General features: G+C 38.6%; 1 protein-coding gene across 2 annotated transcripts in view; it reads left to right on the top strand.

The window, feature by feature from the left end:
• SGCZ (sarcoglycan zeta) overlaps window positions 1-19,824 on the top strand; it is a 1,210,518-nt gene that overhangs the window by 223,572 nt on the left and 967,122 nt on the right. The gene's annotated exons all lie outside the window — the stretch shown is intronic.

The following is a 19,824-nucleotide window of genomic DNA, read 5'->3' as shown; positions in this document are numbered from 1 at the left end:
TTTTCATTTATAACACATTATGATTATATCTGACGTAGTTCTCATATGTAAGTTTGGAATGATTTTATCTCCTCAAGGTAATAATAATAAATGTTGCTATCTATTTCACACAGTAATTATACTTCAATTAGTATTTTAATTTGATACTTAAGCCTGATGATGTCAACTTATTTTAATATTATGATACATGCATGCTAAGAATACCCTTTTATTTAAATGTGTTCCTTTTTCCATTTAATAGAATTCTAGCTAATTATAGAATTACAGCTAGTTTCAAGAACTTAAAATATGTCAAGAACATGAATCCCCATTTTACACATGAGACAATTGAGAAACAGACATGCCTGAGGTTACACTGTCAGTCAATGGGAAAGCCAGAACATCCACCCAGTTTGTGGCTGATAGACCGTGCCTTCAACATTACCCTCTGTTGCCTCTCACTTTTTACCACTATTTGTAGAAAATTTGAATCAGAATTTTAGAGAACTACAATGCTGAATTCAAAGTTTTTAACAAATTGCAAGATATTTTGGATTGAGACTCAAATTCTTCAAATGCTGTATTTAAATTTTGTATAAGATGATATTTTGTGCGATGTCTTTGTAACATAATATCAAAATCTGTTATAGTAAGGTGGTGAAAATTAATTTATTATCTAAATATACTTTTGTATTGGAGGATAGAATACCTTAAGAGCATTTTAATATTGGGATTAACTGTGTAATGGAGCTTTTATGTTTTGTGGATATATCTTTTCCTTTGGAACAGCTAATTACTTGTCTGTCATAGTTTGGAATGTTTTCACTCAGTCCTTGAATTTTTGTGCTCAAGTTGCAACAATTAAATATACTAGTCTAAGTACTAACTTAACACACTACCCCTTCCTCTTGTTATTTTCAAGAGTTATTTCTTTTTTTTGAAAAAAATAATTCTTTCTTCAAATGTATGGCACAGCACTGTTCTCCTTGATATTTCAATATACGAAAGTCAACATTTTTGCTAGCTTTCTCTGCGTTACAAAAATGTGCAAAGAGGCACATTTAAAATCCCCTAACAGTATGGTTTCCAGTATTAATAATCTTGTCAAATGCAGGTTCAAACATGGGAGATAGGCTTTTACAACTCCTCTATGAATATATCAATGGGCCAAAAATGTAATCTCATCAAGATTTTTTTGAGTCTAATTAATCTTTTGACAGATCCTACCATAGGTGGATTACCAGTAGTACCAGTTCCAACACGAGTCCTATGATTTCTTATATTTTTAATGTAAATGTATTAACTCAACATTTTGGGGGACTTTTGAGCAGCAGAGACTGGTTAATTATGAACTATCTTTTCTTCATGGGGTAAACAAGGGCTAAGGATCAGGCTTTCCCTTAACTTCAGTAAATTCAAAACAAAATTGTGCTTTATAAGGTTCTTCGCTTAGTGTTCTTCAGTGTTGAATGTCCAATTATTATTTACCCTTCTCTAAATCCAGCTATTGGATAGGAGAATTTCCACAATTTCTTGTTTTGCTTCAGCACCAAGGCATTTTTGAGTGCCACTCAAATGGGGACACAGTTCTGAATTACTGCAAATAAATAACTGGAAGCTTTTATAGAAAATCATGGCTATTGCTATTCTGTTCTGGAGACTGAAGTGTACTCATCATCAATATGTCTGGTGCTATTTTTAGGATATTCTTCCACATTGTGTAATTTCTAAACAGACATTAAAATATGTTTTATATTTATTCCTCTGTCTTTCTCAAAATGCATAAATATAAAATACAATAATATATACGGCAATATCACTGGTGGAGTCAGCCTAATTGTGCTAACATAAACAATGTGATTACCATCATTGACAAAATAAATAAAACGGAACCAAATACTTAAAATTCCATGATTCATTATCAAAAAAGTATCTGATAGTTCAAGTTTGGTGGGGGAAGAATTTCCCATTCCGTTTTATGTTGTGCATGGCAATTAAAATAAAATAGCACAGCAATTATTCCTAAGAATCTGAAATGTCATATTACAATGAAACATTCAAACCTTATAAGGTCAGAACTATTTTATTTTAGGAGACTGGTGTCAGCATAATAAAGACTAGTTAAGTCTTTTGATAATAAGGTTAAATATCAGCTAAAGTTTAATTTGCTTCTTATGAAGATTTTAAATTAATAATGGATAAAATAAAACCACATTCTAGGGCTGCATTATTTACAGAGACTCTGGTTAAAAAAAAATAAAAAAAATAAAAAATAAATAAAAAGATGGGGGCTGGCCGAGTGCAGTGGCTCACACCTCTATTCCCAGCCTTTTGGGAGGCCGAGGCGGGCGGATCACCTGACGTTGGGAGTTTGAGACCAGCCTGACGAACATGGAGAAACCCCATCTCTACTAAAAATATAAAATTAACTGGGAATAGTGGTGTATGCCTGTAATCCCAGCTACCTGGGGGACTGGAGCAGGAGAATTACTTGAACCCAGGAGGCAGAGGTTACGATGAGCCGAGATTGCGCCATTGTATTCCAGCCTGTGCAACAAGAGTGAAATTCCATGTCAAAAAAAAAAAAAAAAAAAAGCGGAGGGAGGAGGCTCTGGAGACCGACTATGTGGGTTTGAAACCTGCTATCATCATTTGGAGATAGTACTAAATGGTGCCTTTTGATACCCTGCCTTCTGAACTTTTGATGCCTATCCAAGTTCACAGACTGTACTACTTTTTATGAAAAGTAGTGTGAAAGATCTCCGCATGAGTAACTTACTAGATGGCACGAGGCTTCCTTTCCCCTAGGAAGCCTCTACCATCTAGCACACCACCTGAAGTGATGTAGAAAGAAGAGCATAGTATAGAACATCAGTTCTCAACCTGACCACTGCATACCTCAGTATCAATTTGGAAGGATATTTAGAAAAATATATGCATAGGTACCACCTCAGATATGCTGAATCAGAATTGAGGGTGGAGGTGTGGCGGTGGTGAGAATCTGTATTTGAACAGCACACAAGGATAGATTAAAGAACCCCTCAGTTCATTCTGATAAACACTTGGGAACCCTCATTGTCACCTAGTGTTGAGTCAGAAAAATTCCTTTTGCATTTATCTTTACAATTTACTAGCCTTCCAACTCTTAACTTCCTTTCTTATAATACATACTTGTGTTATTGGGAAGGTGGGAATCCTCAGTCTTTTGTTGTCTTGGGAGAAAGATTTCTGCTAAGAGATAATTCAGCCAGAAATAAAAATTTACTGAAGGAAAATAGAAACCAGAGAGTTTATATAGGGAGAAACAGTACGCTCTGAAAGATGAAGCAGAGTGGGCTGCTGAAACAGAATGAGACACTGCAGGCTGGGCGTGGTGGCTCACACGCCTGTAATCCCAGCACTTTGGGAGGCCGAGGCGGGCAGATCCCGAGGTCAGGAGATCGAGACCATCCTGGCTAACACGGTGAAAACCCCGTCTCTACTAAAAATACAAAAAAATTAGCCGGGCCTGGTGGCGGGCGCCTGTAGTCCCAGCTACTCGGGAAGCCGAGGCAGGAGAATGGCGGGAACCTGGGAGGCGGAGCTTGCAGTGAGCTGAGATCCGGCCACTGCACTGCAGGCTGGGCAACAGAGCGAGACTCTGTCTCAAAAAAAAGAATGAGACACTGCAACCCAAGAGTTCTGCAATGGGTTTTATGATGGCGGAATTTTTCTTGAAGTTTCCACCTCTGTCTTAAGTCTCTGCCTTTTTTGGTCTAGTTTTCCCACTTCTGCCTTGAGTCCCTGCCTTTTCCCCCCTAGTGCCCACCCCAGGCTTGCGGGATCATCGCTTACTATTAGTTGGTGCAGGTGCATGGGCTTGGTGTGGCATGCAGATTCCACTTAGTGACTGCATTGCTCATTACGGCCACCTCAGGAAGGTTGTGTAGCAGTCAAATCTATACTTAGTGCACTTGTGTATGTCTTAGGCATTTTCTCCTTTGCCCTCTTCCCCTCCTTAACAGCACGTAGCTGGCTCCATTTTGACATGTTAACTGCAGAGTGAGTGATTACTGGATGTCTTACGGAGCGTTTCCTTCTACATAGGTATTTCTCCTCCTCTCTGTTCATACCTAGCATGCACATTTTGGGTAGTCTGTGGGGTGTTAAGTTTTCCAGACCTCCCTTTTCTCAGGGGCTTCCCCGGTCCTGCTCATGTTGAACTGTTTTCCTACTCTATCACATTGAAGAGTAGTTGTAGGAGCATGAGATGAATTTCATATTAACTGTGTTGTACAGGACTTGACCCCGGTAGAGTTTCTAAAATAGAAATTGCTTTCATAATTGTTTTCATCAGCAACACTTACGAGATAGGGATTATAAATAATTACTCACTGGGCCTGGGTATGTAGGGGTTACATTCTTGCCCAAAAAATTATTTCCCTGGAACCACTGTGGAAGTTGGGGTTTTTGTCATAAATCCTGATTTCTCATTTCCAGTTGGATCTTTATACATAGCCAAAAATATATACATAGCCATATATATATCTTTATGTATACATAGCTTACAAAAGTTGAAAAATCATATAAAAACATGTTATGTTTTCATAGGTTTCTATTTGGTATACTATTTGTGTATTAATAGTTTGATCTATTTATTCAAGGCAAACTATTCCATTTTCTACTTTTTAATCGTATGGTTTGACTAACTTATTTTGCAGTGTTGTAAGCAAATCATTTATTATAGCACCAATTTTTTATCAATCAACTTCTAGTATACCTATATGATTCCCTAGCTCTCAGTCATTTCTGGGAAAGGTTGCCAGTTCTGCAGGTGAAAGGATTACTGTATTAATCCATTCTCATGCTGCAAATAAAGACATACTTGAGACTGGGTAATTTATACATAAATAGAGGTTTAGTGGACTGACAATTCCACATGGCTGGGGAGGCCTCACAATCATGACAAAAGGTGAAGGAGGAGCAAAGTTACGTTGTACATGGTGACAGGCAAGAAAGCACGTGCAGCGGAACTCCCTTTATAAAACCACCAGATCTTGTGAGATGTATTCACTGTAATGGAAACAGCACAAGAAAGACCCAACCCCGTGATTGATTTACCTCCCTCAGGGTCCCTCCCATGACATGTGAGATTTATGGGATCTATAATTCATGGTGAGATTTGGGTGGGGACATAGCCAAAACCTATCAGTTGGCATACATCTGATTTTACATAGCAATTATTCTGAGATACAGAAGAATATTTGCAGATGGAGGAGAGAAGAACTTTTTATTGTGATGGTGGTTGTAATTTAAGATGGACAAAATGGAAACTAAAGATTTACCCTCAAAAAACTGAGAAGGTGATGAGCTGAGCCCTCATACCCTTATGAGGTTTTTTCCTTTGCTTCTGGAGTCGGTCTTATTTCTCACTTCAATTTTTATTGTGTTTCGTGCTACCTACCAGCGACTTGTCACTTTTATCCATGAGGCTGCTGGGTTCCTATTTCTAGGGTAATGACACAGCCACACACATTCCCAGAAATGTGTCTGACAACTCTTCTCCTTTATGTAGGATTAAGAAGCCCCAGAATCCTTAAAAATAAAATAAAACATACTATATGATTAAATTCTTATTATATCTTCTCTTCTCAGAGGGCACCAACCATGCAATTTGTATTCTATACATTTCCTTACTGACTTTGTAAAGTATTAATTTTAGGAATTAAATTAATTATCTTTCAGTTTTCTTAAAGACACATATCCCTGCACTAGGTTTTTGTATGGACTTATTAATGGTGGCTTTTTTTTAAGAGCTGACTATATTCTTAAGTCATTCCTGAAGCATTGTCAATAATATTTATGGTTATCCTGCTGTTCTGTGGCTTACATCTCTATGTGTCTTACTTTTCGTTTTAAAGCACATTTGACTGCTATTTTCAGGGCAACTCTATGCAACAATTTTTGAGAAGGATAACACTTATTTTTTTTTTGTTCTTTTATGTGTGCTATATCCTCAAGCACGCAGAATTCCCATATCCTCTTCACTCTTCATTCAACCCTCAAAAGCTGGTATAATCAGGGACCAAACTGTCCAGCATGGCAGTAGCTTGACCACTTACTAACCATGCAGCTGGGAACAAGCTTTTCACTTCTCTGAGTCTTAATTTCTACATGTACAAAATGAAGATAATAATGGCATGCATTTCATGAAAGTGCTTAATAAATATTAATTATTATTACCCTCAACTCTTTAATTCACCCTAGAATGCACACGACTGATTCAGACACCTTGTGATAAATATCCCAGTAAATTTGCAAGACTTTCCTGCAAAGCAGAAACTCCCAAAGGCAGCTCTTGATGCATCCACCAGCCACTTGAGAGATGAGTCTGAAGGCTGCAGTTTGGTTTTTGAAACTCTCTGAAGTCTTATCTCAGAAATGTAATGATACAGTTCATCCTCACATTAGCAGTCTGTCTCTCTCTGGTCAAAATTGTGTTGAGTTATTCCTGACTTGATTCCATCCTGACACTCAGAGAACAATTTCATCCTCCCAGTCAGGCGTGGCATTGAATTCCAAGAGGCCAGTTGTTCTTCTGTCACTGAGTTGCCCCAGCAGTGTCACTCAGCCCTTGTTGTCCCTTTTGCCAGAGCTTCAGTTTTGGTTTCCATTTTCCTCTCACCTTTGATACTGGTGAAGTGGCTATGTTGTCTGGAGTATAGACCCTGGGGTTTGTTATCTCCCACCAAGAAAGAATTAAGGACATGGACACATGTGGGTTGGTTAAGGAGTGGAAAGTTTAATACACAGAAGAAAGGAGTGAGGAGAGCAGCTCCTTGCAAGAGAGATGGACAGACATACAAAAAGCAGGGAGATGGTAGACTGCAGCAGATTTTATAGGCAGGCTGGAGAAAGCAGTGTCTGATTTACATAGAACTCACAGATTGTTTCCATCAGGTATGACGTTTACATAGCGCGGGGAAGGCTGGCTGCCCCACCTTAATCTTATTATGCAAATGGGCTTTCCAGTTGATCAGTGCCATCTTGTCTGTTCTTTACCGTACAAGAAGGGAAGATGGAGCCGCCATCTTGAACATGTCTAGTCCCTGGTTCCTGCAGGCATTCACTCATACAAGCTCCTAGCTTGCTTTTCTATGTCTATATCTCAACTTTACAGGCTGCTCTTTGTTAGAAAATAACTTGTTAGACAATAATTTTCATTAAAGAAGAAAGCCTTACTGAGGACTACCATAACCCTTGCTATCTGACGAAGTGATTTCTTCTTAACTCCTATGTCACTAGGACACCCTCTAAACTGATCCATTCCTGAAGGTTTATCCCATGTTTTTAAAGTTTGCTAGGGCTGCCATAATAAAGAAACAAAGACTGAGTAGCTTAAACAACAGAAATGTTTTTCTCACAGTCCTAAAGGCTGGAAGTCTAAGATCAAGGTGCTGGCAGGGTTGGTTTCCTACAGGCCTCTCTCCTTAACTTGGAGAGGGCTGCCCTCCTGCCATCCCTTCTTCATATGATCTTTTCTTTATTGGTGTACCCCTGGTGCCTCTTTGGGTGTCCTATTTGCACTATAAGACACCAGTCAGGTTGAATTAGGGCTCACCCCATGACCTCATTTAACTTTACTTACCTCTTTTAATACTCTATCTACAAATACAGTCACGTTCTAGTCCTGAGAGTGTGAGCATCCACGTATGCATTCTGGGGCATTGGGGAAAGAAGGCATTTAGTCTGTGACACCCTTGTAATACCTTGTTCGCACTTTATCCCAGTGATCTTCCTGAAACAGGATACTCATCCTGCTAACCATCTGATTTGAACTGTTTGCTGTTCCACAATTGTCTTTAGGTTATTTCCCCATTACTTTGCATAGTGCATGGGAGCTGGCCTTCATAGCTTCTTTAAATGAACTAACTGAGACTGCCTTGGGTGTGCACTTAGAATTGTTAGTCTGTGAAGAAGCTCCTGAGGAAGGGTACTGTGATCTGCTGATAGAGTCTGTAATAGAAGCAGGAGGCAGGGTTGCAGCACCACATTGCATAGAGAGAAGTTACTAACCCTCATGCAGCCTCTGACTAATTTTCCGACCTCTGTCTCACCACTTCCTCCTTTTTCCTGACTCTAATAAGTATTGCAGCATCCTCTGTATGTGCCATTGTCTTTTGGTTGTCCTTGATTTAGCAAATGTTACTTTTTTACTGGAGAACTTTTTTCCTCCTCTTCCTCTTCCTCCTTTGCCTAACTCCTTCTCACTTTCAAGTTTCAATTCACATTTTACCTTTTCTTTGGAGCTATCCTGGTCTTTTTTTCTGACTATAATCCTATGTGCTCAAATTAATATCTATCTCAGCAAGTATTCGTGTGTAATAAAACTGCTAGCTTATTTATTTGTATTTCTGAAGATAGCTTAACCTTGCTTCATTCAGCAAAAATGTTTTACCCTTAAGAGAAACCCCATGTGTTTGATAAGTGACTGGTTTGAACCATTTCTCATATATGTGTGGCTACATGGTAACATTCACACATTGTTTTCTGTAACAAGGAAAGAATCAGTCAGAATCAGTAAGAGATAACAACCTAAAGGTGTTGTCCATACATAATTTTGCCAACATCATCTGGGACAAAACACCCCTAACTGTGGGTAAACTATTCACTAGATATTAAATCCAAGTGTACCCAAGATTATAGAAGTAGCTAAATTCCTGCTTTTAATCCTAAAACAGAGTATTAAATTCAATCAATAATTTTAGTTCTATAGTGATTCTCTTTGGTTAAGTAACCAATGTCAATGGCTAGGATGATATGGAGACATTTATAACAGGTTTTCTTTGACACACTTTTCAAGAATAAATAGTTATATATAGACCTGAGTTGAGTTTCAACAGAAAACCACTCAACACACTGCTACATCTAGATCCCTGTTTTATGCAAGCATTGCAAATCTATACAGGACCAAACTCCGATATGAATTATGAATAATTGACTTCAAGGAGAGATTTATACCTAGTAAAATTCCCATTCTCGCTTTTGCTATTGAAACTTGTAATGGCAAATTAAAACTACTTTAAAACTATGACAGAAGTCAAGATGAGTTTTTGCTCTACATGGTAAACAGGATTCATTCTTAATGAAAAAGTTAACTGTTTAAAGGATGTAATTGAAACACATACCTCAGAGCACTGCATATAGGTAATTAGTGACGTCAGGTTATCTGTTACTGTTTTTTGCTGTTAAACTCATGCCCCTTATGTAATAAATGTATATAGGAACTAAATTATATCATCAGCTTACTAGAAAGCTTATAACTATAACCCATAACTGTATTCAGAGGTAACTTTCTGTCAAGGAGTATTTGTATTTTTCATGGAAAAGATGCCTTAGCTTGGGTTCTAAAGGCCTGTTATATTCTTAACAGTTTATTCATTATCTTTGCTGAGGAGTGAGGCAAAGATGTTTATGTACAGATGTTTACTTCTTTTTCCCTTTGTAGTTAGTGCCTCTGGGCTTTTAAGTATTGATGATTTTGCACTACCTACACTATTTTTCTATTGTATATTTGAAAAAGACAGTACTTCAGTGGGTGTTTTACTTCATGGTTGAATCTTCTTAATGTTTCTGACAAAAGGGAGGAACACTGCTGGGAAGTTGCATTTCTGTACTTCATGTGCTGAAACGGTGACAAGACTAGGATTGTGTTTTTTTTTTTTTTTCTTTGAGACAGAGTCTTGTTCTCTCACCCAGGCTGGAGTGCAGTGGCACCATCTCGGCTCACTGCAAACTGTGCCTCTCGGGTTCAAGCGATTCTCCTGCCTCAGCCTCCCGAGTATCTGGGATTACAGGCATGTGCCATGAGGCCTGCCTAATTTTTGTATTTTCAGTAGAGACTAGGTTTCAACATGTTGACCAGGCTGGTCTTGCACTCCTGACCTCAAGTGGTCCACCTGCCTTGGCCTCCAAAAGTGCTGGGATTATGAGTGTGAGCCACTGCACCCTGCCAGGACTATTTCTAAAAACCTGAATCAAGTATAATGATGCCTTACATTTTAGTGGTGCAGAAAATAATGAAAAGCTAATGCTCTCGATTAATATCATTACATATTAATAACAGCTAATTAACTTTCAATTGAAGCATTGCAGCTGGATTATATGATCTTTGCATAAATTTTGCCATAATAAAAGTGACCTACATGTTAATACATTTTTGCTTTAATCGTTCTTAGTAATTAATTCACTCACAGAAATATGCTGCTTGTTTACAGAGATGTCCTTACTGAAATAATACGATCTTGATTCAGATAAGTTAGTATATGCTTTGTTATAAAAGAATAAAGCAGGGAATTTGCAGTCATTTGCAACAATAATTCACAAATTAGTGTTTTATAGCAAAGAAATAACATTTCATAATTGATTACAATCCTAATAATTTTAAAGGAACCTAGAATCAAATACTATTAACCTATTAATTATGTAAATATAACACTGAGAATGAGATACTGGACAGATATGTGAATGTGACAAAGAAGAGAAAAGCAAAGAGATATACAATTGTGGAATAAATGCTTAGCCACGAATATCAGAAATTTAAAAAGAGATTCATTGAATTCTAAAGAGAAAACTAAGGAAGATATTAGAGCCTTCAAAAAGGAAAAATCCCACAACATACCTACACTTTTCAATTGAACACAAAAGAGTATCTTCCTTGCTTCTTAGAGTTAGTAATTATGGGCCCTCTCTTAACCCATGAATAACTGGGGTAAACTGCAAATAACTGACTGAATTCTAGAAGCCAGGGCAGAATTTTCAGTGCCTCTCAAGTTTGCCAAGGATCCAAGTGGTGAATAACTATCAACTATTGAGTGTGGCACAAATTATTGTCTGGCATTTCGTGTTTCTTTGCCCAAATGTCAGTGGTGTGGCCATGGACAACCAGGACCCTGGAAGGAGATCCAGAAGATGTCTAGAGTCCCTCTGATGCAGTTTGCTAACCATATCTAGAACTTTGAGAAAATGCTGGAAGAATACACAGCTTCTTGGTTATAACTGTAGAGTCGGCTCTGAATTCCACCATCTGACTTCCTCAATGACAATTAGAACCATCATCAGAGCGGTGGCATGCACCTGTAATCCCAACTACTTGGGAGGCTGAGGTTCAATGATCACTTGAGTTCAAGAGTTCAAGGCTGCAATGAGCTATGTTTGCACCATTACATTCCAGCCTGGGGGACAGGGAGAGATGCCATCTTTCAAAACAAAACAAAAGCAAAAACAAATAAAACATCATCAGGCTCCTACAAGAACTTTCATTGTCATCACCCCTCATTTGCTTGTGCCAGTTGTCAGGGTGCATGTTTAAAGAGACATGCTTTTCTATAATTTTGTAAATGGTTTCATCCGAATCAGAACCCTGCATTTTTATATAGAGTAGTATTTCTCAGTAATGACTATTGACATAAAAGCGAATAAGTGGTCTGATGCAGTGGCTCATGGCAGTAATCCCAGCACTTTGGGAGGTTGAGGCAGGTGGATCACGAGATCAGGAGATCCAGACCATCCTGGCTAACACGGTGAAACCCCATCTCTCCTAAAAATACAAAAAAATTATCCCGGCATGGTGGCGGGCACCTATAGTCCCAGCTACTCAGGAGGCTGAGGCAGGAGAATCGCCTAAACCCAGGAAGCGGAGGTTGCAGTGAGCCGAGATTGCACCATTACACTCCAGCCTGGGCAACAGAGCAAGATTCCATCTCAAAAAAATAAATACATAAATAAAAATAAACGGTGCTGACTTCTTAAAAGGTAAGAAATGGATGCCATAAATGCATAGGATTACAATGTAACTCTGATAGTCTAGAAATATTTTCTGGTGAGATTAATGCATATTAGATTACAGCCCTACATTTTAGTAGTAATATTGGTACTTAATACTTTCTGTGATGTGCTTTAAGATACAGTTGTTATTATGCTGTTTTACATGTGAAGACACTGAATTTAAAGACTGCTAAGGGACAGTCTGAGGTCAGCATTCTTTAAGGATATGCCTGCTTTCTCTCAAGTGAATTGCCATTGCATTCCCTGTGCCTTATGACATGAATATATAAAGAGATAGTTTCCCATTTGGATGAACCTCAAAATTAGCACCCCCCAAACGGATCTCACTAACCAGCTCTCTAGATGTGGTTCTAACTGCTGGTACTTTAGTTAATGACACCACCATCCTTTCAAATATCTGAAACAGAAACCTGGAACCATCTGAGAAAACTCCTTGAACCCATCCCTATTAATCATCTCCCAAGACCTAACCAGCCATTAATGGACTTTTACTTTCTCTCTTCCTTTCTCATTGCCACCATCATCTTTGACCAGGTCATTATCCCCAAGTTTCTTCATTCTTGCAGTAGTCTCCACATTTATTAGTTCTTTGTCTCTTGTCTCCCACATTTCTAATCCATCCTGCACAAAACTGCCAGAGTGAGCTTTCCAAAACAGAAATAAAACCAAATCATTCCCTGATAAATATACTTCAGTGTCTCCCTGTCCAAATGCCTCACCATGGCCCCAAGGCCTCGGATGACACTCCCCTTACTGACTTCTACAAGCATTTCTCCTAGAGACTTCCCTGGACTTTAAACAGTATGTCCTAGTGGTGTTAGATTTCTCATGGTCCTAACAAATGGAGCATGCCTTTTTCTTTGGTGTTTTCTCCAGTAGACGAACAACACGTAATACTAGGGGAAGCTTTCTGGAGAAATTATTTTCTAAATAGATGGGTATGACAGGTGTTTAGGAATTTCTTGGCAGACAGTTTTGGAGAGCATTTTGGGGAGGGTCAACACAATATGCCCAATATTTTAAGAAAAAAAGCGTATAATATTTGAGGAATGAAGCTGGGAGTTATCTAAAAATGAAGGATTTTTTTCCCTGAATTTATGCTATAAATAGAACACAAATCCATTCACTCAACAAATGCTTATTGAGTCAGATGAGTAGACTATGCAGTATTCTAGGTGCTATGAATGTAGCAATGAATACACACACACACACACACACACACACACACACACACCATGAGCAGTCCATCCCTCATGGTTACTTTTCTTTCTTTCTTTTCTTTTTTTTTTTTTTTTGATACAGAGTTTTGCCCTTGTTGCCTAGCCTGGAGTGCAGTGGCACAATCTCGGCTCACTGCAACCTCCACCTCCCGAGTTCAAGCAATTCTCCTGCCTTAGCCTTCCCAGTAGCTTGGACTACATGTGCATACCACCACACTCAGCTAATTGTTTGTATTTTAGTAGAGACAGGGTTTCACCGTGTGTCGTCCAGGCTGATTTCTAACTCCTGAACTCAGGCAATCTGCCTGCCTCTGTCTCCCAAAGTGCTGGGATTACAGGTGTGAGCCACCGTGCCCAACCCCCTCATGGATCTTAAAGCGATCACACAAGTAAATGTGAAACTACCAGTGTAATTGAGATACATGTGAAGATGCCCATGGTTCTGTAACAGCCCATGATGAGACTAAATGTGGAGAGATCAGAGAATGCTTTTCTAAGGAAGTAAAATTGATCAGGAATTTATTTAAATAAAGACAAAAATGAATGAACTAAAGATAAGTCCTGTGAGCTTTGCATTTAAAATATACTCGGAACCCAGTCACTTCTCATTACCTCCACAGCCACGACTCGCATCCAAGCCTCTGGTGTATTCTCAACTGGATTGGTGCCAGATCCTACCAAATGGTCTTTCTGCTTCTGACCTTGCTTCTTAACAGTCTAGTCCCAGCACAGCAGCTAGAGTCATACCATTAAAACCGCTTTAAGCAAAGTCATATGACGCTTTATTCAAAATGTTCTCTGATGGTTTCCCAACTTGTGGAGAAAAAGCAAAAATCCCAACAGAGGCCCATAAATCCCTACCTTATCTTGCATCTGTTAACATTGACCGTGTGCCTATTATTCTTCTACCTATTCACTCTGCCCCAGGTACACTGGCCTGCTTGACCCTTCTCAGACTTGCCATCCACAATCTCTTCCTCAGGACTTTTGCTCACTGCGCTGCATAGAATGCTCTCTCCTTTGCCTACTTGAGGTCTTTGCTCAAATTGTGCTATCTCAGTGAGCACTCTGCTGACCATTCTCTATCATATTATGAGTATGTATCCCTTTCAGCCCCAAAATTTCCTATTTCATCTCCTTTATTTTTCTTCATAGCGCTCATCATCATCTGAAATTATATATTTATTTATTTATGGTCTGTCTGGAGAGTAATAGAATATCAGCCCCATGATTTCTGTCTATAATATGGGCCAGAGATTTTCATCTCTTATTTTGCTGCTTAAGCCCCATTCCTAGAATAGCCTGTGTTTTTTGGGTACATCCTAGATGCTTAATAAATATTTGTTGAATATATGAGCAGATAAATGAAGAAAAAGGGGAATATTTTATACAGCAGTAATAAGATACATACAAAGGACTTGTGGTAGGAGAGACCTAGCATACAAGAATACTGAGCAAAGGTTACTCTTTATGAGTTAAAGGGCTGTCACAGTAACCTGAAAGAAGACAGGAGATAGAAGAAGGTGGATTCAAAAGCTATTTTATAATATTTGGGAGAAGATTATAGTATGAAGAGGATGGATGAGAGGTAAATATAAAGATTAACACTAGTTTAGAGAGTAGATTTGGGAGTAGATTGGATGAGGAGTGTGGGTGACAGGTAAATATCAAGGGTAACATTAGTTTTTGGAGTAGCTGGAGGAGGATGAGTGAGAGATAAATATCAAGGGTAATACTAGTTTTGGGAGTAGATTGGATGAGGAGTATGGGTGAGAGGTAAATATCAAGGGTAACACTAGTTTTTGGAGTAGATTGAGGAGGATGGGTGAGAGGTAAATATCAAGGGTAACATTAGTTTTGGGAGTAGATTGAATGGGGAGGATAAGTGAGAGGTAAATATCAAGGGTAACACTGGTTTTGCGAGTAGATTAGATGAGGAGGATGGGTAAGAGGTAAATAGCAAGGGTAACATTGGTTTTGGGAGTAGGTTTGGGAGTAGATTGGATGAACGGTAAATATCAAGGATAACAATAGTTTGAGGAGATTACATGAGGGCCATGAGTGAGAGGTAAACATCAAGATTAACACTAGCTTTGGGAATAGATTTGGGAGTAGATTGGATGAGGAAGATGGGTGAGGGGTAAATATCAAGAGTAACATTGGTTTTGGGAGTAGATTTGGGAGTAGATTGGATGAGGAGGATGGGTGAGGGATAAATATCAGTGGCAACACTAGTTTGGGGAGTAGATGAGGACAGTGGGTGAGAGGTAAATATCAAGGGGAACACTAGTTTTGGGAGTAGATTTGGGAGTAGATTGGCTGAGGAGGATGGGTGAGAGGTAAAATTCAAGAGTGACACTGGTTTTGAGAGTATATTTGGGAGTAGATTGGATGAGAAGTAGATGTCAAGTATAACACTAGTTTTGGGAATAGATTTGGGAATCGATTAGATGGGAACAATGGGTGGGAAGTAAACATCAAGATTAACACTAGTTTTGGGAATAGATTTGGGAGTAGATTGGGTGAGGAGGATGGGTGAGAGGTAAGTATTGAGGGGAACACTAATTTTGGGAGTATATTGAGTGAGGAGGAGGAGGGGTGAGAGGTAAGTATTGAGGGGAACACTAATTTTGGAAGTATACTGAATGAGGAGGAGGGGAGAGAGGTAAGTATTGAGGGGAATACTAACTTTGGGAGTAGATTGGATGAGGAGGTTAGGTGAGAGGTAAATTTCCAGGGTATCACTAGTTTTCTTGCACTACCATAAGGAGTTGTAAACGATGGCCAGATGTGGGGAGCAGAAACTCGTGAGTTTGCTATGGACATACTGGGCGTAAGTGCTTTGATAATATTCAAGGAAAGCATCATGTGGCCAGATGACATGAAGGTTGAGCTGGGCCAAAGGTAGATATTTATGAGATACTCAAAGCCCTAGAATTTAGGTATATGCAGTGTCTTTATCCAGGGCATCTCAAACTCCAGTGCTCATACACATCATTTGCAGATTTTGTTACGATGCAGACTCTGCCTGAATAGGTCAGAAGTGAGCCTAACACTTTGCATTTCAACAAGCTCCCTGTTGGTGCTGATGCTGCTTGTCCTTGTATCATATTTTGATGAGCAAAGTACCTGTTACTATCTAGCCTGTTTAGTTTCTGAATGGAATGAGAATAAGACCTTCCCCAGAATGAGAATGCAATTAACAATGTTAATGTCTGAAAATCATAGAGGATGTAAAACAAACAAACAAAAATGACAGATAACAACCTTATGCTTGCCAAAATGTTAAAAATATTTGTTTTGAAGTGGTATGAGTGGTTTAAACTCATTAAAATTTTTTAGTGATCTCTTTTTTTAATAGTCTTTCACGTTTTTCAATGCAAACAATCATGTATAAGCAATGTTAGAAGAAAGAATTATTTTTGAATTTAACCCGCTTTCTGTCCTCCTGGGTAACTCTAAATCATATGCTGGATTGGGTTGGGAGTTACTGGATCCTCTGAGATTTAAATAAATTTGAATCGCCTCCTTTCTCTCCCTATACCTCAAGGCAGTGGTCCCCAACCATTTTGGCACCATAGATGTACAACTGTCATGGAAGACAATTTTTCCACAGACCGAGTTAGCACTGGGATGGTTTCAGGATGATTCAAGTGCATTACATTTATTGTGCACTTTATTTCTATTATTATTACATTATAGTATATGATGAAATGATTATACAACACTCCAAAATGTAAAATCAGTGGGAGCCATGAGCTTGATTTCCTGCAACTAGATGGTCTCCTCTAGGGGAGATGGAGACAGTGACAAATCATCAGGCATTGGATTCTCATAAGGAGCACGCGACCTAGATCCCTTGCATGCTCAGCTGGGAGTGGAGTTTGCGCTCCCAGCACACCAACATGGCGCATCTATACATATGTAAGAAACTTGCAGGTTGTGCACATGTACCCTAGAACTTAAATATATATATATATAAAGAATCTAATGCCATGGTTGATGGGACAGGAGGTGGAGCTCAGGCGGTAATCTCAGCGATGGGGAGTGGCTGAAAGTGCAGATGCAGCTTGGCTGGCTTGCCTGCCACTCAGCTCCTGTGTGGCCTGGTTCCTAACAGGCCAGGGACCTGGTACCCGGGGATTAGGGACCCTGGCCTCAAGGGACTTTTAAAAAGGGATGTGGGATATGCAGGCTGTTTTCTTTTTTAGGTTGCCTCTTACTCTAAATTGCACTAAATTGGGGGTTTATATTTTTGATTTCCTACTCTAAGCACGAGGCTTTCATTTTGGCAGCATGTTGCGCTAATTGCCACTGCTTCAATTTCTTCACTTTATAAAGTAACAAAAGACCAGGCTGTGTGCAGGGCAACGTTTGACCATGATTTTGGGTTAGCACTGAGAGGGGCAGGCGTTGGTCATCAGCAAATAACAAAGGAAAGAGCTTGCAATTAAAATATAGGCAGCTGTTTTATAAATCATGCCTAAGTCATGCCTACCTCCTGGAACTTTCGACCAGCCATCCCTACACGTAGAAGGAAGAGCTCCTAACCCAGGACAGTTCACTCATCTCTGTACCACACAGCCTCCTCCTCCCCTTCACTTCAGTTGTTCATCCAGAATTCCAGGTTCCTACTTATGTCTGTAGTGGATATGGATGTTTTAGTAACAAAAACAGGGTATGAAAAAGACAAAACTCTTATTTCTCTTATTTTCAATCTCTCTCTCTTTCTGCTTAACTAAAGAACACTCATTTCTGCTCATGACAGAAAAGCTAACCTTGACAAGTGAGGGTGACTAGGTTATTTCTGTACTGACATATGATTCGTTTAGGGTTTTCCTTAGTCATTTTATGATTTTCATACGATTCAGCCTCCCTTAAAGGAGAGAATCCCGGAGGCCTCTTCTGCTCTGAGCACGTTGCCTACCCACCTTGATGACCTCTCAGGGCATATAAATCTCTTATCTTTATTTTTTTACTATTAGTATTTAGAGACCCAGTCTTGGTTTATCACACAGGCTGGAGTGCAGTGGTGTGATCGTAGCTCACTGCAGCCTTGACCTCCTAGGCTCAAGCAATCCTCCCACCTCAGCTTCCTGAGTAGCTAGGACTATAGGCCTACACCATCACACTCGGCTAAGGAATTATTTATCTTGTACATTGTTGGGGAGGACAGAACAGTGATATGGACACCCTTGCGATCATCCTCCTATGTAATTTTCTCCATTACTACTGACATACCTCTCAAACACCATTTTGAATATGTGTTCCCTAACAATTTTGTGTATTTCAGGTTACCACTCAAAAGTAAACCACAAACCCTTCTGCTCTGGGAATCCCACAAACTTACCTGGGGTTTCTACTGTCCTGGGAGGTTTTTTTTCTCCCATCTCGTGTTCACAGTGCAAACTTTGTTCCCTGGATTCTTAAGAGAAATCCACACTCTTAGAGTCCCATGAAACAGCTTTCCATTTTTAAGAGCCTATGAAATACAAAATTGTTTTTGGAACCTCTAAGTTGAGCAATTACTAATTTTCCAGCCTTTGTAATCAATGCCCATCTCTCCACAAATGTTATTAATTCATTTGGTAGAAGGCCAATGGGGCAACTTTGAATATCTAGAAATAAATGAGGGTAGCAATTTTCTCTCAATATTTCAATGGTATTTTTCTTGTACATATCTTATTAAAAATTGCATAGTTATAGCTTCCTTTCTTATCCCAGAATGCAGTATTTTCACAGGGAAACATTTCTATTAAGATGTATTGAAAAATATATATATAATAACTTTTTTAGGAATTCTTAGGCCAACTATTAGAGTAACAGTTTTTTTTTTTTTATTTTGTATATATTGTGCTGCATTGAAAATGTTAAGTAAAAGGCATAACTTCATCAGCTGCATATAAATGAAAAGACGATTTGAAATATGATCATTTCTACCTGATAGTAAAGGGTAGGAAAACATTATTCTCAATCCATATTTAGGCCAGTAATGAATTTTATAATATAGAGAAAAGAAGCTTGTCAAGACAGCATTAGCAAATACAAGTTTCCATAGAAACACTAAGGAAGAGATGTTGAAGTTCGTTTTATGTAATCTCCATTGACTTTAGAAAGTATAATGTATCTTAAAAAAAAAGTATAGTGTATCTCATATGATGGGGAATGTGGTTGACTTTCTTAGCATGTCTGTCCTTTGTTCGGAGCTTTTTTAGAAGATGGAGTATTTGTATACCTTTATATTGGATATGATTGATTTTTGTTAATATAACTAAGTGAATATTATACTGTTTGGGTATCACAGATCCTGTATTTTTCTAAAGAATGAGATGTATCCCCTAAATATGCTCTGAAAAAATATATTTTAAATCACTATTTCACACCTGGAAAATGTATTGTGCATTCCAGGGCCTATCTGGTTATACCTTAAAGATGAGGATGGTAGGCTCAAATAAGAAATGTTAAATAGAATCATAATTATATTCATAGTGATTATTGTAATTAAATTCACTCTGTGTTTTACTTGTGAATTACTTGACATTGAGACGACATCAACAAAATTTCTGCTGCTCTGGAAGTTTGAGAGCAAATTAATTTTTCAAAACACTACTGGCAATTTAATACACATATTAATTGATATTTAACTTTATGCAATGAAATTGTTTCCTGAAAAATTAATTACCTTATCCTCCATTTGGGTTAATTATGAAGCGATACAACTTCAAATTAAAAGTGTAAATGGTTTTGATTTAATTACATTGTGATCATTAATAATGCAGGTAAGTTTCTTTCAGTAAAG

Source organism: Papio anubis, chromosome 8 (assembly GCF_008728515.1).
Source record: "Papio anubis isolate 15944 chromosome 8, Panubis1.0, whole genome shotgun sequence".
Classification (NCBI taxonomy): domain Eukaryota; kingdom Metazoa; phylum Chordata; class Mammalia; order Primates; family Cercopithecidae; genus Papio; species Papio anubis.
This window is presented reverse-complemented; position numbering and strand designations above follow the sequence as displayed.